This window comes from Mus pahari, chromosome 7 (assembly GCF_900095145.1).
Source record: "Mus pahari chromosome 7, PAHARI_EIJ_v1.1, whole genome shotgun sequence".
Lineage (NCBI taxonomy): Eukaryota > Metazoa > Chordata > Mammalia > Rodentia > Muridae > Mus > Mus pahari.
In genome coordinates, this window is record NC_034596.1 from 33,919,121 (window position 1) to 33,931,749 (window position 12,629).

A 12,629-nucleotide genomic window follows, 5' to 3' on the forward strand; every position below is an offset into this window, starting at 1 on the left:
ACTGACAGAACCATGTACCAAATGGAAGTCAGGGTCAGACAGCACGCTGCCCCAAAAGTTTGGATTCATTTATCAAATTTGTCTTTTGGAGTTGGTATAAAAAAGTTAACATTCCTATAAAATATTTCCCAATTAGAATTAGGTGTAAACGTGCTCTACACATTATATCAGTAAAGGAAGTAGCCTCAGGTGAAACAGGTGATATTTGAGACAGTGTGTTCAGTGTACTAACTGATTAGAAGTAGGCTGTGCTTTACAGGCACAAAACTATTGTTATTGTCAAAGCCCTCATTATAATAAAAATCATGGCAACATGAAAAAGTATGTAATAGCTGCTGCCTAATAGTTGTTTCCTTGTCTTTTAAAATTCTCAAAAAGAAGATAGAAAAATCTACCACTGCTGAAAGTGAAATACGTGACTTTTAAACTAGTAATCTGTTGTATATAAAGTGCCAAATCTCTAAGACACAATTTGTTTATTTTATTTTATTTTTAGTTGGGAAAACTAATTTAGTGAATGATCTTGTCTATTAGAGACTAAGGTACTTGGTGCTTATCATTTCATCAACAGCTCATACATTTTTAAAAATTGGTTCTTCCTTTCTCTATTTTTCTATAGTACAAAGGTAATAGATAAACTTCTGCCAACGATTTTAAGCAAATAATATCCATTTGATTTTAGAGAGGAAACTGACCCATTATTACTAATGTGAATGGCTGAATCTTTATATAAATTTCATCATCTCTTGAATTTTAATCTAATATTTCACTTAAGTCTAAACAGATTTTCTCCAATTATATATGAACATGGCCTCCATGAAACACTAATAAAGGAAAGAGCTGTACATATATTAAAGTGTCCATACAGAAACAGCTTGATTATAAATGTAAATAGAAGTGTACTATAAGTTTACATTTTCTTTTAAGGTGTAGATTAGGAAATTTTGGGCTTATATCATTGAGTGTACACATACAAACATATATGTGTGTATATGTTTAGTCATATATGTATATATATATACACAAATCTAAAATTACTTTAAGACATATTTGAAAAGAAAATAATGTAATTGAAAATGAATGAAATATTACAGTTCTATTCAATTTTTTTCATTTTATCCAGGTATATTATTTGCAAATTGCATAATACTTAACATTGTTGTAAGCCTAAGTGTCTCAGTTAGGGTTTTACTGCTGTGAACAGATACCATGACCAAGGCAACTCTTAGGAGGACAACATATTATTGGGACTGGCTTACAGGTTCAGAGTTTCAGTCCATTATCATCAAGGCAGGAACATGGCAGGCCTGACACAGGAGGAGCTGAAAGTTCAAACATCTGGTTCCAAAGACAAACATGAGAAGACTGACTCCTCAGGCAGTTAGGAGGAGGGACTTAAAGCCCATTCCCACAGTGACACACTTCCTCCAACAAGGCCACACGTACTCCAACAAGGCCACACCTCCTTATAGTGCTAGTCCTTGGGCCAAGAATATTCAAACCACCACACTAAGAGTTTGAAACCTTACATATTATCCTCCAATTATGCATGACTAAAATACAAGCGAATTTAATATCTCAGCTGTTTTGTAAGCATTTTTTTTCTGTGTATGGTCAGCAGACAGCATACATTAAAATAAAGAGAAAGCTAAAATGATTACCATTTGGTAGCTTTCACTGGCAGAAAGAAAGCCACTAATGTCCTTTCCCTCTTTTAATAAGGAGGCTTGTGTAGTGCTGACATTAAAAGGATTAAACAGCAAGCCTGCTGAGAAAAATGCTCAAAGGTATTAAACCCTGGCAGTGTTGGTTTAACTGTAAGTACTGTAGAATGAGATTAAGTCCAAGTTTGGAAGGAGAACTAGGTTTGACAGAAGACTAAAAGGTAACAATATTCATAGAAGCCTGAATTAATGCTTCAGTGAAAAATATAATTAGCACAAGATTTGAAAATATGTCTCCTTTGGCAAATGTCTCGAGAGTAATCAGAGCTGCAGACTGATGGAGTGGAAGGAGCACTGGGCAAAAGGCCAGAGTTGCAGAGTTCAAGCTTGTTGCTGTACATCCAGCTTTATGTCCTCAGAAAAGAAATTTCCCAAGTCCTTGAATCTTTGGATAATGGATATGGCCAATTGTAACCATTCTTGTTTCTTCATAAAGTACATTTTTATACTACCGAGACCAAAGGGCTGAAAATGGAATTCCCTGGATTTTCATGCCATTGAAGCAGATTAGGTTCAGTTGGAGGTATTTAAAGGCAGGACTCCTCTTCCTGCCACTATCTTTTCTTTCTGCTAAGTGATCTTAGCTCTTCTATGATAAGCTCCTGCATCTGAGCTAGAGATGCGCCAGTCTAAGATGCTGTTGAGTTACAGCTATAGAGGCCCCTGGTCCTTTCATTCTAATTGCAAAAGCATATTTTACTATGGTTTTATGGTGAGTTCTGAATTTGTCACCTTCCACACTGAGTCAGAAACAATAGTCCCCATCCTAGCCAATTGTAGAATATTCTGGAAACATTTCTTGATGCCCAGCCTAGAGTTGGTATCTTTAGCCTTTCTAATAATTTTGTAAGCTTTTAATTCCTTATAGATAATCTCTGTTTACTTTAAATGACCAGAGATTATCCTGTTTCCCATTGAACTCTAATGGATAGACAGGTAAACATTTATTCTTATACAAGGTCTTTGAGAAGACCGAACAAGTATGCACTCTTGAAAAACTGGTCACACCTGTCAATCAGCAGCTATCAAAACCTCACTGTATTCTTTTACTATTAATTTTAACAAGATAATATAGGTATCAACATATTTCACAGAATATTGTTTCTCTTAGACAAATAGTTCAAAACTAATTATTGCATATTTAAGTGTCCAGATATTACAAAGCTTCACTTGCCAAGAATATCCGTGAGCTTATCTGACGTATTTCTAATAGCTGAAATGGACAGATTACTTCAGAGTTATATATTTTTTTCTGTACTACTTTTCTGTGATGGTGGCAATCAGAAGTGCAGTGGCTAACTGCACGTGGGGAGGGAGCTGCCACCTTACTCCATGTGTAGGGAGATCAAGAAGTTGCAGAAACACTTTGTTCTATATTCTTCATCTCTGCATCTTGTAAAGAAAAGAAATCATCCTTATTCTCTTCTGTCGGTTTGTAGATCCATCGGGTTTTGTGTCCATTGAACTAAGACTACGCTCTCCCACCAGCCCTCCCTCTTGTCACTTTCTGAGTGCACTGAACTAAAGTGAAAATGAAGGAGCAGAGCGTGGATATCAGGAGGTGCTTCAGTTAAAGCTCTGGAAACCATTTCTTGGTTGTGGCTTTCTCTGGATGAGTGAAATGGATGTTCTCTAAAGTGATGTTCTAGAGACTTATGTATTCCTCAGACATCCCATAACCTGAAGAGCAAAATTTCCTGAAGCTGCTGCAACTCACCAAGTCACAGATGTGATTATGGTGTCAGTTTGCCACAAAACAAATTAGTACTGGATTTTCTTTTGGGCAAGGGCACATAAACATTTAGTGCAATGTGTGCAATTTTCGGAAACACAGAACCATACACAATCAGACACAGTCCTTATATATAAGCTATCTTTACAACATGTTGTAGTACTGTTTAAAATTAAAGGCTTATTGCTATATATTATGTCTGCAGGATGCTATAGGATGATATGATTTAGTTCTTGCAGTTTAAAACTTTTCTTTCTTTCTTTCTTTCTTTATTTATTTATTTTTGCTGTAAGTTAAAGCTCTATTGGGAATATGAAACTCTGTCATAGTTATTGTGGTTACACAAGATTTTCATGTGATAGTAAAATATGTAAAACAACTACAGGGTATGTGTGTGTGTGTGTGTGTGTGTGTGTGTGTGTGTGTGTGTGTGTTGGAGAGAGAGAGACAGAGAGACAGAGAGACAGAGAGACGGAAACAGACAGACAGACAGACAGACAGACAGACAGACAGACAGACAGACAGACAGATTGGACATTTCTGCTTACTTTAATGTTTCAAAGTTCATTGATGCCATGGCATGTAGCAGTACTTTTACATAAGTAGAAATATTGTGGGATATGCAAATAATAATATTTAGTTGTGTGCATATCCCACATTTTGTCGACTTATTCAACAGTTGATAGATATTTGGGTAGTTTCTGTTTGAGGCCAGTACAAATATTATTCATATATTTTTATATGAATATAAATAAAATATACATTTATATGAATATAAATTTTTATATGAATTTTGTATGAGCTTATTCTTAGGATTTAGGTGTGATGAGTTCCTCCATAGGCTTTTATGTTGGAATATCAGGTAGGTGCTGTTTAGAGATTATGGAACCTTAAGAAACAGAGCCTGCCTGGCATCTGTAGGTCACCAAGTTTATGGGGTATAGCCTAGCTAGATGCTGTGCTTCCTATCTGCAAGTGGCCAGGTACAAGCTTCCCCAACAGAGAGGGTTCCCAGCCACCAAGCTACCAGGGCCTAAAATGGATCCTTCTTCAGTCACTTCTGGTCTGGTATTTGCACATAGTAGAAAGATAAGCAACATATACACATATATTTTCATTTCTTGTAAGTATATGTGTTGAACTTTGGTCCTATTCTTCCTCCTAGCCCATGTTCCCAGAAATAAGACTGAGATTCAAAACATACTTACCTTGGCCATATAGCTAGACTCTTTTCTGACCACGGATAGCTTAAAATATCCCATTTATTTTAACCTACGTTCTGGCAAGTGGATGGTTATCTGTGTTCAGGCACCATGCTTCTGTCTCCTCACACCTTCCCGGGCGAATCTTCCTGCTCCTGACTCTATCCCAGATGTCTCACCTGCTGTTTCCTGCCTAAGCCATAGACCATTAGAGTTATTATTGACAGGTGTCACATTTATATAGAGATAAGATATCCTCTCTACATATATGTGCAGGAGTGAAATTGTTGGCTTTGAGGTAACTATGGCTAACTTTCAGAGGAGTTGCCAGGCTGTTTTCTCAGTGGCTAAGAACATTCCCACCAGCATCAAAGGGCATAACAGTTTTTCTGTATTATTTCCAAACTTCATTGTTGCTCATTTTTATTACAGACATTTTAATGGGCATGCAGTGATATGTTACTATGATCTTGATTAACATTTTCCTAATGACTCGGGTTCTAAGCATCTTGTCTTTTGTGGTTTTATGTCTTTTCTCTGGATAAATGTTTACTCCAATCCTTTGCCCATTGCTAAGTTGGATTGTGGGCCCAGCAGGAGATAGGAACTTCACCAGAAGACCAGCAGAGTCAACTAACCTGCACTTTTAGGGCTCTCAGAGTCTGAAACACCAACCAAAGAACATACGTAAGCTAGACCTAGGCCTCACTGAACATATGTAGCAAATGTGCAGCTTGATCTTCCTGTGAGTCCCCAACAACTGAAACAGGCACTGTCCCAAAAGGTGTCGCCTGTCTGTGGGCTATGTTCTTCTAGCTGGGCTGCCTTGTCTGGCCTCAGTGGAATAGGACTAGACTGCAGAGACTTGAAGTGCCAGAGTTGGAGAATACCCAGGGGGTTCCACCTACTCAGAAGAGAAGGGGAGGAGGTATGGGATAAGGATTATAGGAGGAGGTGACCAGGAGGGGGCAACGAGTGGGATGTAAAGTTAGTAAGTTAAAAAAAAAAAAAAAGAAATGAAATGAAAAAAACAAACCTATGAGCCTGTCCAAGGCACTTTAGTTATAATTCATGCAAAGCAAGCACATTATGTTGGGGGTGGGGGGGTGGGGAATGTGGTTTGGTGTGACTAGATGCTAGAATGCGATAGGATGTGTGCTCACAATGGGAAACAAAGAACAAATATTAGCAGAGTTAAAGTGGACTTGATCATGCAGGCCACAGAGAATCACAGGTTTCAATCTGGGCAATGACCCTGTATTTCCCACTCTATATGCTGTTGTTGCAAAGACCTGTTTCTAACTATGAACTGCTATGAGGTAGGAAGTCTATCATAATGATAACAAACTCAGATCCCAGAGCCTAGGAAATTCAAGTCAAATCCAGCCTTCTCAGGTAAGGAGTTAGGTAGCTTTAAGTGGGTTACATCAGCTCTACAACCCCAAACTTTGAAGGCGCCTTTTTAGATGCAATAAAACATACATTGTCTCAGTACACTATGAACACATGAAAGATCTTAACTCCCCTAGAAACCCATTGATTTTCACAGATGGAAATTAGTTCAGATGCCAGCTCCTCTGTGAAGCTTTTCCTATGGAAATGGTGCCAAACTTCTCTTCGTGGTAAGCTAATATTGACCTGATAGAAACCATTCACCAGGGATTCATCAAATACTTGGTTATTGAACTCAACATATCTTGTTTAAAAGGTTTATTTATTTTATGTATATGGCTGTTTTTGCCTACATGTATGTATGTGTGCCACATGTGTTCTTGGTGCCCATGGATGCCAGAAAGTGTATTCGATCCTCTGTAACTGGGGTGACAGATGGTTGTGAGCTATCATGTGGGTGCTTAGAACTGAGCCTGGGTGCTCTGCAAGAGCAGCCAGCACTCCTAACCACTAAGCCATCTCTCCAGCCCAGTGTGCTCTCTCTATTGTATCCCTTGAGTAGAAATGAAGAGTCGGTATCAAGAGAAACCAAAAAGACCCTGGCTTGGGAGGGAAACTTCTCTGCATCTCTTCTATAGTTTGTCCCTGCATCACTTTTCAAAAATATATTGAACAAACAAATTTTCAAACTAATTAAAATGATATAAAATGAAACCATACCAAAGAACATTTTAAGCCTGTAACCTATCCTTAGAACACTGTAAACTGTAAGCCGAGATCATGTGGAAGAAATTCAACTGCTTTAAAAGGTTACACTTCAGTGTTAGACCATGGACCTTTAAGCAGAGGTAGTTTTGAAATAGATGTAATTTACCATGTATGACCTTGTCATTTTCTAACTAATTTCTTTTTTAAATCCTAGAGCGTCAATATCACTCTCAGAGCTCTGAACAGGGGAACACGGACACAGGACTCTACTTTTCAGCTCTACTAAGTCTTCAAGTTAGACAGGACCATTTGTCAGATTACAGAACAGCAGTAATGACAAAACAGAAGGACACAGCTTATGATCAGTCTATGATCTGAGCAAACATTTATCCCAGTATGCTGAACCAGTGGCTATGGCAGAGAATAGATGACTCTAGATGACTTGGGCTGAGAATTGCACAGGTTGCCTGTCTTTTTTTCTTTTCTAGGGTACAGTCATGTGTGAGCCGACTATCAGTCTGATGGAGATAAACTCAGTTCTCCAATAGTTTCAGACTTACAGATTCTTATACTCTCAGAGGCAACTAAACACACGCAACACATTTCTATCATCTAATTACCCCTGGGATGACTCTGGAATTAGAATAAAATTGTAATAGACAAAGTATATTTGAAAATGCAAATTGTGGATTCTGAATTTGTGTAACAAAAGCAGCTTAGGAAGTTATACGCTTTTTAAAAAAGATGTATTTTAAGAAAGACATGTCCCAATCTCCAAACCAGTAGGTGACACATACAGCCTGACATTAACGTAGCCGCCGACAGATACATCTGTTTAAGACTGTGCAGTATGAGTCCCAGACAGCTGGTGCGCGTTCTGCTGGAACAGCTGCTGAGCACGGTAGCTGGGTTTTCCGTGTCAACATAATGGAGACTGGCAATAATGGTGTTCACGGTAGGAAACTGACTGCCATATTCCAGAGTTGGATATATGAAGAATGCATACTCAACCTGAAAATTCCTCCTTTGGACAAATAACTATAACTTTCTAATTCTCTTAAGTTCAGTCTAAATTTGCAATAGGTGTATGTGAGAGAAAAAAAAATCACCTCTGTCTTATTAAATATTAAATTTTGTCAATTGTTGTTGTTAATAACCTAACATTTGCTAAATAGCCTGTTGAGAGTCGAGGTTTATAGGACAATAAAGACACACAAATGATGTGCAGATCTCCATGGAAAAAGACATGAAGATAATGCCAAGGACTAGCCTCGGGTTGAGAAGGGGTTCTGAGAGAAGGAGTATTGAGAACAGCGAAACAAACTACTCAGAGTCAAATTGAGGGTCCAAGCTGGCAGCTTATGTTCTACTTGAGACAGTTCTCCAGGTAGCTCTCTCTTGCTATTCTAAAAATTCTCTGGAAAGCTCATCTCTGGCAGATCAAAAGCCTGGTTTATTTCTTTGTTTTGTTTTGTGTTTTTTTTTATTTTTTGTTTGTTTTTGTTTTTTTTAACATATCAATTCAGTCATTATCCCAGATTCCCTTTTGATTATCCCATGCATCAGCATCCCATTACCCCAGGATTCTTAGGATACAGCAAGCACATTTTTTTTTTAAACATTGCAAAAGAATTAAGAGATCTCCCTACCTCTGTTAAGCACATCCAATAAACTAGCTGGGTGGGACCCTGCCCTGAAACATTTCTACCAGGCCTGGGCCTAACCTTGCTCTGTCCCAGGCTAACTTGAAACTCAAAAGTCTGTCTGCCTTTGTAAGCATAAACCAAAAACTTAGCTGGGTGGGATCTCCTTTGATTACCACTCCCTAAATCTCTTTATCTCCTTCCTTAGTATCTTTCTGATGTGTTGGCCATAGCTCAACTGCCTCTGTTCTTTAGATCTGTGAAGCTCCTTATACAATTCATATTGTATCTTTAAATTTTACATAGATGACAAATTATATCTTCTTGAACTTTTTTTTTAGAGTTCTTTTCCATAGCCTTAAGAGCTGTCCTGAAGGCCCCAGCCTCTACCATTTTGTTAAAGACATAGACATACCCAGGACTCCTGAATTCTTGGTGTTTCTAATTATCATGGAGTCATTAGCATTAACAGGGAGGACATTCCTTAGAAGAATGTAAAAATATGTACATTATTATACAAACAAGACTTACACCCATAAAAGCCATTGACACTCATGGAGGTGAACATGAACATCTGCTGTTCCAGAGATGGGAACCATGTCATTCCACCCCTATCATGGCCATTATGGTATCCCATGTCCCATATCCAGGGAAAACTCTTGGTCTGGGGCAAACCATGTAGGCCAGATTCAAACTTGTATTACTTTCTTGTTGTTGTAACAGAAACCTGATACAAGCAACGGAATGAAGGAAGGAAGGAAGGGATGAAGGAAGGAAGGAAGGCAGGCAGGCAGGCAGGAAGGAAGGAAGAAAGGAAGGCAGGCAGGCAGGCAGGAAGGAAGGAAGGAAGGAAGGGAGGAAAGAAGACTTTCTTTGATGTCAGAGTTCCAGGAGGATACGGTCCATCTGGGAAGAGAATGTATGGTGTTAGGAGCAGAGGGTGGCTTGTCACAATATGTACACAAAGAATGAACAGGAAGAGGCCCAGTTGTAACCTGAAGTCCTGCCTCCAGTGACCTACTTCATCCCGCAAGGCCCCACTCCCTAAAGGTTCCAAAACTTCCAAAGCAGTGCCATTTGATGAAAACAAGTTTTCATGCATGTGAGCCTTTAAGGAATTTTGTACATTTAAGTCATTACATGATACACACCCACACGATATCCAACAGCTGAATAGATTATTTTGATTTACCTTCCTCCCCTGTTCTTCTGTATGTGTGCCTATGTGTATGTTTCTATGCAGTTGTGTGTGCATAGGGGTTACATACAGGCATGTGTACAGAGACTAAATGAAGACATTGGGTACCCTACTTGATTACTCTCCACCTTAGCACATTTTTGACAAGGCCTCTCACTAGACCTGGAGCTATGACAGAAAGCTCCAGCAAACCTTAAGTAGACATATTAAGCTTTTTATGAGAGGGCTAGGGATTGAACTCAGGTCCTGGGCTTGTACAAGCACTCTTCCTCCACAGCCCACAGTTTTCTTTACCAATACCTATAGTCCTTGCTGACATCTTACCCCTGACATCATCGGATTCTCATCAGGGATTACATTTCCTCTCATCACTCAATATGGCTTGACCAGCTCCCCTGCAGTCACATTGAAATAGGGAGTATAAGTAGTTAGCCCCACGTCTCAAGCTAAGACAGCATCCCAAATACTTTGTAGTAATGTCTAGAATGAATAAAAAAAAAAATTCAAGAATATTTATTAGTGTACCTACTTTCCTTCATTGACAGAAGAGAGAAACAATGCCATATAGTTCTTCATTGTTGGGCTGAAGCACAGTAGAGTATTGAGCATAACTTGCATTCTAAGGAATGTGACTGCATTTGAACTATTACATGTGTAATGTGGCCCATTATAAATTGTAAGCAGTGTTTTGAAGCTACTTTAATAAAACATGGGAAGAAATCTCACTAGAAGCATCTATTCTAAATTTTGAGATCAACTTTTATTCTCTGCTTATTTTAGGATTCGGGGCTCTAGAGGGAAGCATGGCATTTCCATGATACTGGCCTCATTTGTTCCAGCTTCATAGCCTGCCTTTTGTTATGGTAAAAGATCTTTCAATGTATTTATACTCGCACTGAGACAGTCTATGAAGTGGTGTGCTGACCCTCTGCTTCTTGGATTATCTGTTTGACTCGGCTGAGTCAGAAGTTTTGAGTCAGAAGTGAAACACATAATTGCTGAGAGTTAAAGCAAAGAGAAATTTCAAGAAGTGAAACTCAAAACAATAAAACTATTCATAACATAAAATCACTCATGCAGTTATTGTAAGTGGCACTTGTTGGGTATTTACTGAATGTCAAAGAGGAAATACTCTGTAGGAATGCAACTGTCCTAACAAATCCTCGAAGTGGCTGTTTTGCCGCTCCAGTTGTCCCTAAGTGACTGTCCTGTGATCCCTCCAGGCAGCAGGTAAGGGAAAGCTGCTTATGCTGTGCATACCACATTCTTCCTCGGAACTGGGCACTTCCCTTATCTCCAAGCTTCCCCTGCTTCTTGGTAATTGCTGTTCCCCACAACATAGAGCACAATCTGTGTCTGTCATATATGGTACTGAATTCTCAGAGGCAATCTAACCACTCAAAGGCCAATAGAAATGGTAGTTCATCCATCGATCTTTGCTAAATACGTGAATCTGTAAGTTAAAGAACCAATACATTTGAGAAATAGCAAGACTTGAAAATGTTGCGAAACAGTCTGAAAACATTCATCCAGGCTTACAACATAAATCTCCGTTCTCCCATCACCCTGAAGGAGGCACAGCTAGGAAGTCTACGGATTGAAGGATGAAATGAAACAGAGTGAAGCCTCTATGCAGCAAAGCCATGCTCCCTCTCCCAGGAGGCTGGGCAACGCTTTAGCAAAGGTTGGATATCACAACCAGAGACTAGCATCAGGGCAACTCCATCTTCTCTTTTCCTCCTAGATTTGTTCTCTACCTAAATACAAAGGAAGTAGACATTGGGTTGACGATTTACTACTGATCTGACCCTCTATTCTCCCCCTACCCTTCCACCCTTTGGTAACAGAATCCAACCTTGGGTGCACTGTGCTTCATTTATTAGCGTGAAGTCACGTTAACGAAGGGGAAGAGAGGTAGCATGGTCACGTGACAGTGCTTACGCTGCTCATGAGTTTACAGTGCTACACTTCATACAGTCACTGTGTAAAAACCTGCTTCGGCCTTTCTCTATAGACAAGTCGCAAACTGAAAATTTGCCGGGACGATTAAGCATGGAAGGTGGGTTGGGTGGATGCATTGGTAAACTAAGGTGGGGACAATAAGCACGGAGTGGATACTGCTCGGAGGGAGGCCCCTGCTTCCTGTGTGTAAGGCTGTGTTCAGAGCAGGGGGGGGTGAGGCGAAAAGGGCCGGGGTGCAAAGGGGAACGAGGAAATAAGGAAACTTTTATGAAGAGCTTACATCATAATTAACGCAGTACCATACATAGTTTGCCAAATGTATCCTCAACTATAAAAAATGTTTGATGTATATATTTGATGTTGATGTATAAAGCATGAAAAATAGAAAGATGTTGATTTTTAATTGTAGATTGGAAAGAAGAACATCTTAATGTGAGGTGGAGTGTATCTACATATGGGCATGTGTATGTGTGTGTTATACAGCTGTACATGTTTATATGTGTGTGTTGGGATGCACAGATATGGTTATGCAGTCAATAACTTCTTCAATCACCCTCTGCCTTTAAAAATTATTTATTTTTTAACTTTTAGTCGTTGGTATGTTGTATATGGTTGGAGGAACACGCAGAGGCCAGAAGGGGGTATCAGATTCCCCTGAAGCTAGAATTTCAAGTGCTTGTGAGCTGCCTGATGCAGATTCAGGGAGCTGAATGGGGGTTGTCTATAAAAGCAATACGCATTTTTGTCTTCTGAGATCTCCAGCTTGATCCATGTTAATTTTTGAGACATGGCTTCTCATCGAACCTTAAGGTCACAACTAATGGTAGTCTAGCTGGCTAATGAGCTCCTGGGATCCTTTTGTGTCCACCTTCTCAGACTATAATTATTGAATTGCATATGCCTAGATTTTTACATGGGGTTCAGAATCCAAATTCAGGTCCCCGCATTGCATGGCAAACACTTTACTCACTGAGCCATCCCACAGCCCTCGATTTACATGTTAAGTATAGACAACAAAGTGAAGAGAACAATTGAAATCATACTTGGATTCTCACAAGAGAGCAAGAT